This window comes from Lutra lutra, chromosome 5 (genome assembly GCF_902655055.1).
Source record: "Lutra lutra chromosome 5, mLutLut1.2, whole genome shotgun sequence".
Taxonomy (NCBI): domain Eukaryota; kingdom Metazoa; phylum Chordata; class Mammalia; order Carnivora; family Mustelidae; genus Lutra; species Lutra lutra.
Genome location: NC_062282.1, coordinates 145,647,024 through 145,662,152, shown reverse-complemented (window position 1 = coordinate 145,662,152; position 15,129 = coordinate 145,647,024). Strand labels below are relative to the sequence as shown.

The window sequence follows — 15,129 nt, the reverse complement described above, 5'->3', positions numbered from 1 at the left end:
TGGTGATGAATTCCTTTAATTTTTGTTTGTCTGGGAAACACTTCATTTCCCCTTCAATTCTTAATGATAACCTTGCAGGTTATCCCTGGATGTAAGTTTTCTTGTTTTTTTTTTTTTCCCCCCTTTTTATCACTTTGATTTTATCATGCCTTTCTGGCCTATAAATTTTCTGCTGAAAAAAATCAGTTGTTAACCTTTTGGGATTTCCCTTATGTGCAACTGTTTGCTTTTTTTTTTGCTGCTTTTAAGATTAACTTTTGCCATTTTCATTATTGTAGGTCTTGCTGTGATTCTCCTTGAACTCATATTGTTTGGGGCTTGGTGTGTGTCCTGAACCTGGGTGTCTCTTTCCTTCCTCATGTGTTCTGCCCCCTCTTGTCTCTCTTCTCCTCCTGGGATCCCTATAATATGAATCTGTATTCTTAGTGTTATCCCAGAAGCCCCTTAACCTATTCTCATTTTTTTTAAGATTTTATTTATTTATTTGACAGAGATCACAAGTAGGCAGAGAGGCAGGCAGAGAGAGAGGAGGAAGCAGGCTCCCCACTGAGCAGAGAGACTGATGTAGGGCTCGATCCCAGGACCTGGGATCATGACCTGAGCCGAAGGCAGAGGCTTTAACCCACTGAGCCACCCAGGCACCCCCTATTCTCATTTTTTAATTTTTTTTCCCTTTTGTTACTCAGCTTGGGTGCTTTCCACTCATTTTTTTCAGATTGGGTTCTGGTATTCTGCATCCTGTATTCTGGTGTTGATTTCCTCTAGTATATTTTTCATTCAGATCTTATACTCCTCAACTATGACTCATTCTTTTTTATATCTCCTATTTTTCCTGCAATTCTCAGTGTGTTCATCCACTTTTATCCAAGCTTATTGAGCATACATATGACTACTGCTTTGCACTTTTTATCAGGTGCTTTTCTCTGTATTGCTTAGCTCTTTTTCTGAGATTTTGTCTTATTTATTTTTTTCATTTATAGCATTATTTCTCTGGCTCTACATCTTGCCTTTCTGTGTTTGTTTCTATGTATTAGGTAGGTCAGCTATATCACTTGGTCTTAAAAGTAGTAACCTATGTAGAAGGCATCCTTTGGTGCCATCTAGCACAATATCCCCTTGTCACCAGAACCAGGTACCCTAGGCATGTCCCTTTCGTGGACTGCCAGTGCCTTGTTACTGTGGCTGGCCTGTGTCTGCTGTGGGTACACTGGTTGGCGAGGCTGGCCCCCAGCCCAGATGGTTGCAGGGCATACTTGTGACTGCTTTGGGTGCACCAGTGGGTGGGACTGGTCCCCCCACCCTCCTCAGGGCAGGAATCACTCTGGACGGATACCAGTCCCAAATGATGCTGCCAGCTGGGTGTGGTGGGGTGGTAATCACTCTGTGGGATGATGGTCCTTACTGAGGCTGCCTGCGAGGTGTGGCAAGGTGGGAGCCACTTTGGAGGGGCACTTGCTAAGGTGAGCATGTTGGATGGGGTAGATCCAATGGAGAATGCCCGGGCAGAGCAAGCAGTGCTAGCAGGACATATAGACAGCTTCATAACTGGCTCCTGCAAGCATCCAGTCAGCCTGGCAGAAGAAAGGCATACAAAAGAAACGGTACCCACCAGCACCTCCATGTCCAGAGGAAACAACAGCAGATTCCTGTCTCTCTAGTATACCTTGTAAAATTAGTCAATAAATTTCTTCCTTGCATACATCAGGTTCTTTTCAAACTGCTGCTTCTATGCTGTGTCTTAGACTGAATGATATAGGAGGCTGGTCCTTTAAGAGGGGAGACTCATTTTTCTTTAACCTTCTGGTTCTCCTGGAGTTCAGCCACACTGATTTTTAAAGTTCCTAGGGGCAAGCTCTTACTTTTCAAAGCCGGACATTATGAGGGATCATGTTCTAGTACAGGCTGCATTGCTCGATGTGGGGCCTGATCGCCTTGCTCCTCCATGCTTATGCTCTCTGATCTCTGTCCTACTCGAGGGGCACAGTGCCGGGGTTTTGTCCTTGACTGCTTTTCTGCTGCTGCTACCATTCTTGAGGTGGCCTCTTTTTTATGTCTTTAGCTGTGGAAGTCCTGCTCTGCTAGTCTTGTCATTTTCCGAGCAAATTGCATTTCATGTAGTCGTTGCTCTAGTGTGCCTGTGGGAGGAGGAGAGCTCAGGGTCCTCCCACTCTGCCATCCTCCCTGAGAGTCCTGAAATGCACATTTTAGATGCCGAAAACATAGCTCCGGCATATACAGAGCTAACTGAAATGCAAAAGCCAGATCTAAAAAGTCCTAGAAAGACTTTTATAGTCTAACAATTAAAGACATAAATGAAGCTAACATAAACTTTTTTCTTAATAATCTGTTGCTTATCAAAGCCACTATTCAGTTATTCAATTCCTAGAATTAGACATACTGGCATCTCCTTTGTTTCACTGAATTATATAGAACTCTTGCTCAAAGTATAAGGGAGGTTTAAGAACTGGCTCTGATTGACTTATCTCGCTAAGCATGATACCTTCTAGTTCCATCCACGTCGTCGCAAATGGCAAGATTTCATTTCTTTTGATGGCTGCATAGTATTCCATTGTGTATATACTAGAGGGTATCATGCTTAGCGAAATAAGTCAATCGGAGAAAGACAACTATCATATGATCTCCCTGATATGAGGGAGAGGAGATGCAACATGGGGGGTTAAGGGGGTAGGAGAAGAGTAAATGAAACAAGATGGAATTGGGAGGGAGACAAACCATAAGTGACTCTTAATCTCACAAAACAAACTGAGGGTTGATGGGGGGAGGGGGGTTGGGAGGGGGGTGGGGTTATGGACACTGGGGAGGGTATGTGCTATGGTGAGTGCTGTGAAGTGTGTAAACCTGGTGATTCACAGACCTGTGCCCCTGGGGATAAAAATATATGTTTATAAAAAATTAAAAAAAAAAAAAAAGAACTGGCTCTGACTTTTTTTTTTTTTTAAGATTTTATTTGTTTATTTGACAGAGAGAGATCACAAGCAGGCAGAGAGGCAGGCAGAGAGAGAGGAGGAAGCAGGCTCCCTGCTGAGCAGAGAGCCCGATGCCGGGCTCGATCCCAGGACTCTGAGATCATGACCTGAGCCGAAGGCAGAGGCTTAACCCACTGAGCCACCCAGGCACCCCATGACTTTCTTGATGGAGTTGGGAAAAGAATGAATCTTTATTCCTCTATACAGTTTTCCAAGAAGAACACACTGGATGTCAACCGTGTGCTAGACCCTGTGCATATATTGTGGCTCTAAGTTAAATAAGACAAGAAACTGCCCGGGACAGGGTGACTGAAGACAGAAATTTAGCTCTTTTAAAAAGCACGTGTTTAAACTTTTTCTAACATAGAAACCTTTGCCAGGAAAATAACTGTGGCTTCGTAGAGACACGCTGTACTTTTTTCCTTAGTTATCAGATTTGTTCTGGTGGCAATTAAAGGTTTTCAGATTACTGGGAACAGAGAACAATTTTTTTTTTTCAGTGTGTGTTACTTTTAGGCTATTGATACTTAAACACAATTGTCAATATACCGGATTAGAGAAAGAGGGAGGGAGGTGGTCCGTAGGAGGAAGGTAGCATTACTGATGTACCCATTATGTTCCATGAATTATATTTACTTTATGTATTCATCTTAACAATTCCTCTGAGATAGCAGTTACTACCCCATTTACTGATAAGACATCTGTAACATTTAGAGATTGTGTAATCTGACCAAAATCATTCAGCAAATATAAAAACAAAGATTTGAACCTATGTATGCCTCTTCCCCAGTCCACCCTTATGTCTCTACACTGTGTCCTCTTCGACAATTAATGGAAAAATGTAAATAACCCATTAACAAGCTTGCTGGTTTTGTTACTAGTAGGATACTAAGCAGTTTGACTCTTTTCTATTGAAATGACAAATTGATTACTTATGGTTTCTTTGAAATGCCATGTTTACACAATATGGCTTCAAAGTTACTGCAGAAATAAAAGAAGACCACCCAAATGAGAACAAACAGAGGTTATTTATTCAGAGCCTGTTAGAGGAAGGGAGTCAGCCACTAGCACTTGCATTTGGCAGAAACTCCAAGGCAGGCAGTGTTGGAAGAAGACTTTTATAGTAAAAAAGATGGAAGTCTCCTGAGATGCTCCAATGGAAGGGTTATTGGCATGGGGAATCTGGTAGCAAGGTAACTAGAGTGTGGCATTTTTTGTGATTGGTTTGGGGAGTATCTTTGGCTTTTTCTTCTTGGTCCTGAGCTGGAATGAGGAGTAAAATATAGGGAAGCTTGATTCACTGACCAAGCTGTGACCGATCTATAGAGGGCTTTTTTTTTTTTTTTTTTTTTTTTGGCCTTCTTGGGCCAACTGCTGCAGAAGCTGTACATCAGAAATCTGTTGTCATTTGTGGGCTTGCTATTGTCCATTTGTATATTTAGCCTCAATATTAATGATGCAATAGTACTATTTCAGAATTTAAAGTATTTAATGCCATGATTGGGCTGTATAAATCTGGTAATATACACAACAGAATTCACGTGTTCCCATATTTTCCCTCTATACTTGCCTACTTACGGCAAGCTGCCTAAACCCTCTCTGCAAATTTCCAGATTCTAGTCCTCTGATATCAATACTCATTTGCTGACCACATTGACTATTTTGAAGAGAAAAAGGTATACTGAGGAAAGGACATCCATAGGTTCCCACTACTTCCTTTACTCATGTTCCTGTAAATGCAACTGTGTGTTCCATCTCCCTTCCTGCTACTCAAAATGAACTGTCTATACTCACACCTCAAGGCCAATTCTGCTACTCATACACTGGATTTCATGCCCTTCATTCACTCAGATATCCATCCAGAAATTATCCCCTTCCTCTCATGAAGCATTTTTCCATGCCTTCTGTATTATTTCCAGGAGCATACTTTACATGTTTTAAATTATACCATCTTAAAACAGTCTTCTTTAGACCTCACATTACCCTTCAATAGCCCCATTTCTAAGTTCCTCATAGCAAAATGCCATAAAAAATTTTTCTGTTCCATCTCTCTCACCATTCATATTTTCATGAATCCATGTCTCTTTGGTTATTACTGCTGAGTACTCATTTTCTGAAATTACATGGTTAAAAGAGGCCACTTGTTTTCTTGACGTATAGATAAATTGGGTGGTATAGACATTCTCAAGTTTTTTTTCAGAATGTAAGCAAAAAAATACATACTACAGAAGGCACTTGAAATACAGAAGGCACAGAAGGAGAAAGAAAATCTTCATAATCTAATTTTAATTCTATTTTTTATTCAAATATATACTTATGGGCAAAAAAATTACATACTGGGTGGAAAATTCTCAACCGGATGTATATTTCTGATCTTCTGGTAGAGTTTGGAGTTCAGTTTTTAGATAGGCTTTCTCTAAAAAAATAAGGAACATTTCCATAGATGTTTTAGGTGGGAAGCAGTGAAACATGAGAAAACATCTGAAAGTATAGAGAAGGTAACAGTTTATTATATTCCTTGAGGCTTGACATTTTATTATGATTCATTTTCCATTTAAATGGACTTTTAAGAAGAGTAAACTCTTATGATAATCATTATTTACTCAAGCATCATAAGAATTTGGTCTACGAAATCACTAATCATACTTGCCAAAGAGATTTACTATTTTTATCTTATATTTGAAATAACTCAAAACTTCATTCAATTAAAAGTGGACTAGAGTAGCTGATAAATAGAATTCTGTACACAAAAATTAAGAGGGTCACCTCATGACTCAGGCTGTAATACTCTGATATTCTACCTGAATGGACAGGACAAGCAGTTGAGGAAAATGTGTTGAGACATTCATCAATACCTATTTTTAATTAATTAATAGAAGGGAGTTGGGGGAAATTAGAGGGGGAGATGAACCATGAGAGACTTTGGACTCTGAAAAACAATCTGAGGGTTTTGGAGGGGCGAGGGGTGGAGGCTGGGTGAGCTAGGTGGTGGGTGTTATGGAGGGCACGTATTGCATGGAGCACCAGGTATGGTACATAAACAATGAATTCTGGAACACTAACAAATTTAAAAAATAAAATTAAAAAAATACATTATTATTTATAGCTATTTGAGATTTATAGAAAAAATGGATTTGAAAATCCAGAGAATTTTTATACACAACTTTCTTGACCCCATATTATTAAATCCATAGTTTACATTAGGGTTCATCTTTGTGTTGTGAAGTTCTATAGATTTTAACAAATGTATAATATGTCCATCATTATCATACCATACAGAATACTTTTGCTCTTAAACTCCCTGTTCTCTACCTACTCATTGTCCCTCCCTCCCTTCCACTGAATTCCTGAACTCTTAGCTGAATTTCTTCAGTATGCCATATTGTTGGAATCATATGGTATGCACCCTTTTCAGATTGGCTTCTTTGGCTTAGCAGCATGCTTTTAAGTTTCTCCAGGTCTTTTTGTGGCTTGATAGCTCACTTATTTTTATTTCTATATGCTATCCCACTGTCTGAATACGCAATAGTTTACCATTTACCTTTTGAAGGACACCTGATTGCTTCCAAGTTTTGGTATTTATTAAAAAAAAAAAACTGTTTTGAACATTTATGTGCAGGTTTTTGTAAAGATACCAGTTTTCAACCTCATTTGAGTGAACATCAAGGAGTATGATTGATGGGTTGTATGGTAAGAGCATATTTAGGTTAGACAGTAAGAAACACTGCCAAACTGTTTTCCAAAATGTCTGTACCATTTTGCATTTCTACCAGCAATGAATAAGAATTCCTCTTGCTCTGCATCCTTGTTAGCATTTGGTATTATTGGTGTTTTGAATTTTAACTGCTCTACTATATGCATAATAGTATCTTACTGTTGTTTTAATTTGAAATTCCTTCAGGATATAGGGTGTTGTACAACATTTCATGTGTTTATTTTCCGTCTGTATATCTTTTTTGCTGAAGAACACATTTTAATGACCTTTGTTTACTAAGCACGGCATCATATGTCAGGAACATTTGTTAATCTTTCACACAGGAAAATATATACTGAATTTGCTATATAGTTGCTCAGAAAAGTCAATTACATTCTAAGGAAAGTAGCAGTTAGCTAGTGGCAGAAGCTCTGTCATTTGTAGGGAAATTCACCATGGAGCCACTGTTTTCAAATTATGTGAGCAAGACACTATGTAAAATCCCATGTCCTTTTCCCTTCTAAAGTGGCTTGTCACACTCAGAAAAATGTGCATATGCTACATATTTATAAGAAATGTCAAATATGTATCTCAACATACAGATATCTTATTACATAGAAATTTCACTCATTAAATATACCCAATAAAACTGTATGTATATGTCTGTCAAAAGGCATGTAAAATAATCTTTAGAACAGCATTAGTAGGGCGCCTGGGTGGCTCGGTGTGTTAAATCCTCTGCCTTCAGCTCAGGTCATGATCCCAAGGTCCTGGGATCAAGCCCCACATCAGGCTCCCTGCTCAGTGGGGAGCCTGCTTCCTCCTCTCTCTCTGCCTGCCTCTCTGCCTACTTGTGATCTTTGTCTGTCAAATAAATAAATAAGATATTTTAAAAAAAGAACAGCATTAGTAATTTCCCCAAACTGGAGACACCCAAAATCTTTCACCTGAATACTGAATTAATAATTTGTGATATATGCATTCACACTGAATACAAAAAAAGCCAAGTGAATGAGCAAATAATTGCTTTAAAAAAAACAGCCTGAATAATTCTCATAGTTATAAGGTTAAAAAATAGAACCAGTCATAAAAGAACATAATTTGGTTTATGTGGATTTCAAAATCAAAAAGAAACAACCACAGTGCTAAATGTCAGGATAGTTGTCATCCTTGGTTATAGCATACCTGTGTGGAATTGGGCAGGTGACTAGGATGAGGCTTGGGGGGTGCTGGTAATGTTCTCTTTATTAGGAACACTTCAAAAAGTTAGTGTTATATTTTTTACTTTTTGAGGAACCTCCACACCATCTTCCAAAGTGGCTGGACCACCTTGAATTCCTACCAACAGTGTAGGAGGGTTCCCCTTTCTCCACAGCTTCTCTGACATTTGTTATTTCTTGCCGTCTCAATTTTTGCCATTCTAACTGGTGTAAGGGGGTATCTCAATGTGGTTTTGATTTGAGTTTCCCTGATGGCTAATGATGATGAACATTTTTTCATGTGTCTGCTAGCCATTTGTATGTCTTCCTTGTAAAAGGGTCTGCTCATGTCTCTTGCCCATTTTTTGACTTGATTATTTGTTTTTTGGGTGTTGAGTTTGGGAAGTTCTTTACAGATCTTGGATATTAGCCCTTTATCTATGGTGTCATTTGCAGATATCGTCTCCCATTCCATAGGTTGCCTCTTTGTTTTGTTGACTGTTTCCTTTGCTGTGCAGAAGTTTTTTATCTTGATGAAGTCCCAAAAGTTCATTTTCCCTTTTGTTTCCCCTGCCTTTGGAGACATGTTTTTAAAGAAGTTGCTGCAGCCAATGTAAAGAGGTTACTGCCTATGTTCTCCACTAGCATTTTGACGGATTCCTGTCTCACATTGAGGCCTTTCATCCATTTAGAGTTTATCTTTGTGTATGATGTAAGAGAATGGTCGAGTTTCATTCTTCTGTAGATAGCTGTCCAATTTTTCCAGCACGATTTATTGAAAATACTTTTTTTCCATTGAATATTTTTCCTGCTTAGTCGAAGATTGGTTGACCATAGAGTTGAAAGTCCATATCTGGGCTCTCTGTTCTGTTCTATCGATCTGTGTGTCTGTTTTTGTGCCAATTCCATGCTGTCTTGGTGATCACAGCTTTGTAATATAGCTTAAAGTCAGGCAATGGGATATCCTCAGCTTTGTTTTACTTTTTCAACATTCCCTGGGGAATTCAGGGTCTTGTTCCATAGAAATTTTCGGTTTGTTCCAGCACTTTGAAAGATGTCATTGGTATTTTGATTAAGATGTCATTGGTATTTTGATTGGAATGGTGTTGAAAGTACAGATTTCTCTGGGTAGCATAGACATTTTAACAATGTTTATTCTTCCGGTCCATGAGCATGGAATGTTTTTCCATTTTTGGTGTCTTCAGTGTCTTTCATAAGTGTTCTGTAATTTCTAGAGTATAGATTCTTCACTTCTTTTGTTAGGTTTATTCCAAGGTATCTTATGGGTTTTGTGCTATTATAAATGGAATTGATTCCCAATTTCTTTTTCTGCAGTTACATTGTTAGTGTATAGGAAAGCACTGATTTCTGTGCATTGATGTATCCTGCCACATTACTGAACTGCTGTATGAGTTCTAGTAATTTAGAGGGGGAGTCTTTTGGGTTTTCCACATAAAGTATGTCATCAGTGAAGAGAGAGAATTTGACTTCTTTGTTGCCATTTTGAATACCTTTTTGTTGTCTGATTGCTGTTGCTAGGACTTCTAGTGCTATGTTGAACAACAGTGGCTAAAGTGGGCATCCTTGCTGTTTTCCTGATCTTAAGGAAAGTGCTCTCAGCTTTTCCCTATCAAGAATGATATTTGCTATGAGTTTTTCATGGATGGTTTTTTTTTTTTTTTAAAGATTTTATTTATCCATTTGACAGAGAGATATCACAAGTAGACTGAGAGGCAGGCAGAGAGAGAGAGAGAGGGAAGCAGGCTCCCTGCTGAGCAGAGAGCCCGATGCGGGCCTCGATCCCAGGACCCTGGGATCATGACCTGAGCCGAAGGCAGCGGCCCAACCCACTGAGCCACCCAGGCGCCCTCATGGATGGTTTTTATGAAATTGAGGAATATTCCCTCTATCTCTACGTTCTAAGAGTTTTAATCAGGAAAGGATGCTATATTTTGTCAAATGCTTTTTCTGCATCAATTGAGAGGGCCATATGGTTCTTCTCTTTCTTTTTATTAATGTGTTATATCACACTAATTGCTTTGCTAAAGTTGAACCACCCTTGGACCCCAGGGATAAATCCCACCTGGTCATGATGGCTAATCCTTTTAATGTACTGTTGGACCCTATTAGCTAGGATCTTGTTAAGAACTTTGGTATCCTATGACCCAGCAGTTGCACTACTGGATATTTACCCCAAAGATGCAGATGTAGTGAAAAGAAGGGCCATCTGTACCCCAATGTTCATAGCAGCAATGGCCACAGTTGCCAAACTGTGGAAAGAACAAAGATGCCCTTCAACGGACAAATGGATAAAGAAGATGTGGTCCATATATATAATGGAATATTATTCACCCATCAGAAAGGATGAATACCCAACTTTTGCATCAGCAGAGATGGAACTGGAGGAGATTATGCTAAGTGAAATACGTCAAAGAGAGAAAGCCAATTATCATATGGTTTCCCTTACTTGTGAAACATAAGGAATAGCATGGAGGGCATTAGGAGAAGGAAGGGAAAATGAGGCAGGCAGAATCAGAAGGGGAGATGAACCATGAGAGACTATGGACTATGGGAAACAAACTGAGGTTTTCAGAGGGGAGTAGAGTGGAGGGGGTGAGTTGGCCTGGTGATGGTTATTAAGGAGAGCATATATTGCATGGAGCATTGGGTGTTATATGCAAACAATGAATCATGGAATACTACATCAAAAATGAATAGTGTACTGTATGGCAACTAATATAATAAGTGTTAAAATCTTTGAGTTATACACTTGAAATTTACGCATTTTTCTAAGTATTATACTTAAATGTTAATTCTAAAAACCAAATAATATAGTAAAATATATATTTTTAGTCCTTAATCTACATATGAAGTAAAAATTTAAGTAATTTAAGTAACTTTTGTCAACAAAATACAAAGGAGTAAAATCTCGAATCTAGCTGTTTCTGTATATACTTAGATGTTAAAAAAGTTTGAAATGAAATACAGAAACCATTAAGCATAAACATGTGTATTTGCATTCTACATAGGTTTTGTATTTGTATCTCGTGTGTGTGTGTATAATACATATATAGGTATATACACATATAAAATATATATATATATATTTTTCCACATCTTAAATGGCTTTCTACATCTATTTAATCCTTTTTTATTTGTAATTGAAGAATAGTTACATAGTATTTTATTCAGGTATACAGTGTAGTGATTTCCCTTTTATATACATTATGAAATGTTCACCCAAATAAGTATAGTTAAAATCTGTCACTGTACAAAGTTATTACAATATTATTGATTATATTCCCTATGCTACTTTTCATGACTGTGAGTTATTTATATTTTAAGTGGAAGTTTGTACCTCTTTTTTTTTTTAAGATTTTTATTTATTTATTTGACAGAGAGATCACAAGCAGGCAGAGAGGCAGGCAGAGAGAGAGGAGGAAGCAGGCTCCCTGCTGAGCAGAGAGCCCGATGCCGGGCTCGATCCCAGGACTCTGAGATCATGACCTGAGCCGAAGGCAGTGGCTTAACCCACTGAGCCACCCAGGTGCCCCAAGTTTGTACCTCTTAACCCATCACATCTATTACCTGTCCCCCCAAGCCCTCTTTGCTGGCAATCACCAATTTGTTCTTTGTATCTATCATTCTGCTCTGTTTTGTACTATTTGATGGTTGTTTGGTTGCTTTGTTTCTTTTGCTTTCTAGATTCCACACGTAAGTGAAGTCATATGGTATTTTTCTACCTGACTTATTTCATTTAGCATGATACCTTCTTGGTCCATCTATATTGTCCTGAATAGCAAGATTTCACTCTTTCTTAGAGTAGTATTCCATTGAGTAAATATATCTTTTTTTATTTAATATTTACCTGCAGATGGACATTTGATTACTTCTATATTGTGGATATTGTAATTACCAAAATCAACACAGAGTGCACATATACTTTTAAATTAATATTTTTGTTTTCTTTGGGTAAAAACCCACCAGGAGAATTACTGGGACACATGGTATTTCTGTTCTTAATTTTTTTTTTTTTTTACCTACCCACCAAAGTGCACAACGGTTCCTTTTTCCTCCACATCCTCAACAACACCTGGTTTTTCTTGTCTTCTTAATACAAGAAATTCCAGCAGGTGTAAGATGACTATCTCTTTGTGCTTTTGATTCACATTTCCATAATGATCAGTGATGCTGACTATCTTTTCAGGTGCCTGTGGCCATCTCTATGTCCTTTTTGGAAGAATGTCTATTTAGATCCTCTATCCATTTTTTACTGGGCTATTCAGGGATTTTTTTTTTTTTTCCGTTGAGTTGTATGAGTCCTTTATATATTTCTCCCATTCAGTATATTTGCTTTTCATTTTGTTCATAGTTTACTTCACTGTGCAAAAGCTTTCCAGTTTGATGGAGTCCCACTTGTTTATTTTTGCTTTTGTTTCTCTTGCCTACAGAGACAAATCCAGAAACATATTGCTAAGAATTATGTCCAGAAGTTTACTGTCTATGACATTTAGGGCTTCAATTTTGAATTTCTTTGTAGGAGGTAAGAAAATGGTCCAGTTTTCCCAGTACCATTTATTGAAGAGAATGTCTTTTCCTAGCTCTATATTTTTGCCCCCTTTTCAATAGATAAATTGACCATAAAAATATGAGATTATTTTGGAGTGTTCTATTAGCTGATGATTACTGTGTATTTTTGTGCCAGTACCATACTATTTTTATTATTAGAGTCTAGTGGTATAGTTTCAAGATTGATACATCCAGCTTTGTTCTTCTTCTCAGGATGACTTTGGCTATGTAGAGTGCTTTGGGGAACATGGGCAGCTTAACGTTATTAATTCTTCCATTCCATGAGCCAGATAAATCTTTCCATTTATTTGTGTCATCTTCAATGTCTTTCATCACTGTTTTATAGTGTTCAGAGTACAATTCTTTCACCTCCTTGGTTAAGTTTATTCTTAGGTATTTTATTCTTTTTGATACAGTTGTAAATGGGATTTTTTTCTGTACATGATTTGTATGTTACAACTTTTCTGACTTCTTTGATTTCTTCTGATCATTTCCTTGCAGTCTTTATGGTTTTCTATAAACATTATCATTTCATCTGCAAATAAGGAGTTTCACTTGTTCCTTATTAATGTAAAGGATTTTATTTCTTTTTTATTGTCTCATTGCTGTGACTAGGACTTCCAGGACATATAACGTAAAAAAAGTGATGAAAGTAGACAGGAATGTTTTGTTAATCTTGAAGGGAATGCTTTTAGCATTTCATCATTGACTGTGATGTCAGCTGTGGGTTTGTCATACATGGTCTTTGTTATGTTGAGATAAGCTTCCTCTATACCCACTTTGTGGAGAGTTTTTATCATGAATAGACATTGAATTTTGTCAAATGTTTTTTCATATCTATTGACATTTTCATATTGTTTTTATTATGGATTTTGTTAATGTGGTGTATCACACTGATTTGCAAATAATGAAACATTCTTGCCTCCTTGGAATAAATTGCACCTGATTGTGGTAAATGATCCTTTTAATGTATTGTTAAACTTGGTGTGTTAATATGTCGTTGAGGACTTGCACCTTATTCATCAAGGATATTAGTCCATAGTGTTTTGGTGGTATAGCTGTTTTGGTGTTAGGTTAATGGTGGTCTTATGGAATGAATTTGGAAGCACTACTTTTAGTCTGAGAAGTTTAAGTGTTAACTATTCATTAAATATTTGGTAAATTCACCTGTGAAACCACCTGAGGCAGGACATTGTTTGTTGGAACTACTTTGTTTAGCCATCCAATTTTATAACTAGCCACCAATTTGTTCAGATTTTCTATTTGTTCTTGATTCTTTTTTAGAACATTGTATTTTTCTTGAAATATATCCATTTCTTCTCAGTTGTCCAACTTGTTTGCATAGTTTTTCATAATACTCTAATCCATTTATGTCTGTGCTGTCACTTTTATCTTTTATTTCTGATTTTTCCCCCATCCAAGTTTTTATTTAAATTCCAGTTAACATACAGTGGAATATTAGTTTCAGGTATAAAATTTAGTGATTCATCACTTATATACAATACCCCATACTCATCACAACAACTCCCCTCCATACTACCCACCACAGATTTCACCCGTTCCCCCTGCCCACCTCCCCTCTGTTAACATCAGTTTGTTCTCTATAGCTAAAAGTCTGTTTCTGGGTTTTCCACTCTCACTTTTTATTCCCCATGTGTTTGTTCGGTTCCTTAAACTCCACCTATCAGTGAAATCATATGGCGTTGTCTTTCTCTTAGTGACTTATTTTGCTTATATTATATTCTGTAGCTCCATCAAGGTCATTGCAAAGGGAACCATTTCATTCTTTTTGATGGCTGAGGAATATTCCATTGTATCTTTATCCATTCATCAATCGATGGAAATTTGAGCTGTTTCCATAGCGTGGTTATTGGTGATATGCCACTATAACCACTGGGGTACATGCATCCCTTCAGTATCCTTTCATTAAATACCTAGTAGTGCAATTGCTGGATTATAGGGCAGCTCTGCTTTTAACTTTTTGAGGAACCTCTATACTGTTCTCCAGAGTGGCTACACCAGTTTGCATTTCCACTGACAGTATAAGAGGGTTCCCCTTTCTCCACATCTTGGCCAATTCCTGTTGTTTCCTGTCTTGTCAATTTAAGCCATTCTGACTGGTGTGAGGTGGTACCTCATTGTAGTTTTGATCTGTATTTCCCTGATGCTGAGTGATGTTGAGCATCTTTTTTTTTTTAATTTTTTTATTTTTTCAGCATAACAGTATTCATTATTTTTGCACCACACCCAGTGCTCCATGCAATCCGTGCCCTCTACAATACCCACCACCTGGTGCCCCCAACTTCCCACCCCCCACCCCTTCAAAATTCTCAGATCGTTTTTCAGAGTCCATAGTCTCTCATGGTTCACCTCCCCTTCCAATTTCCCTCAACTCCCTTCTCCTCTCCATCTCCCCTTGTCCTCCATGCTATTTGTTATGCTCCACAAATAAGTGAAACCATATGATAATTGACTCTCTCTGCTTGACTTATTTCACTCAGCATAATCTCTTCCAGTCCCGTCCATGTTGCTACAAAACTTGGGTATTCATCTTTTTTTTTTTTTTTTACAGCTTTATAAACATATATTTTTATCCCCAGGGGTACAGGTCTGCGAATCGCCAGGTTTACACACTTCACAGCACTCACCATAGCACATACCCTCCCCAATATCCATAACC

At 37.9% G+C, this 15,129-nt stretch overlaps 2 long non-coding RNA genes across 2 annotated transcripts in view; one reads left to right on the top strand and one right to left on the bottom strand.

Moving 5' to 3' along the window:
• The window catches only part of LOC125100577 (uncharacterized), a 118,163-nt gene that overhangs the window by 16,851 nt on the left and 86,183 nt on the right, over positions 1-15,129 (top strand). The window lies entirely within an intron of this gene.
• The window catches only part of LOC125100579 (uncharacterized), a 38,639-nt gene continuing 28,824 nt past the window's right edge, over positions 5,315-15,129 (bottom strand). Inside the window, exon 4 of the long non-coding RNA XR_007127602.1 lies at positions 5,315-5,468. This is a non-coding gene — a long non-coding RNA (uncharacterized LOC125100579). The remainder of the gene's footprint in view (positions 5,469-15,129) is intronic.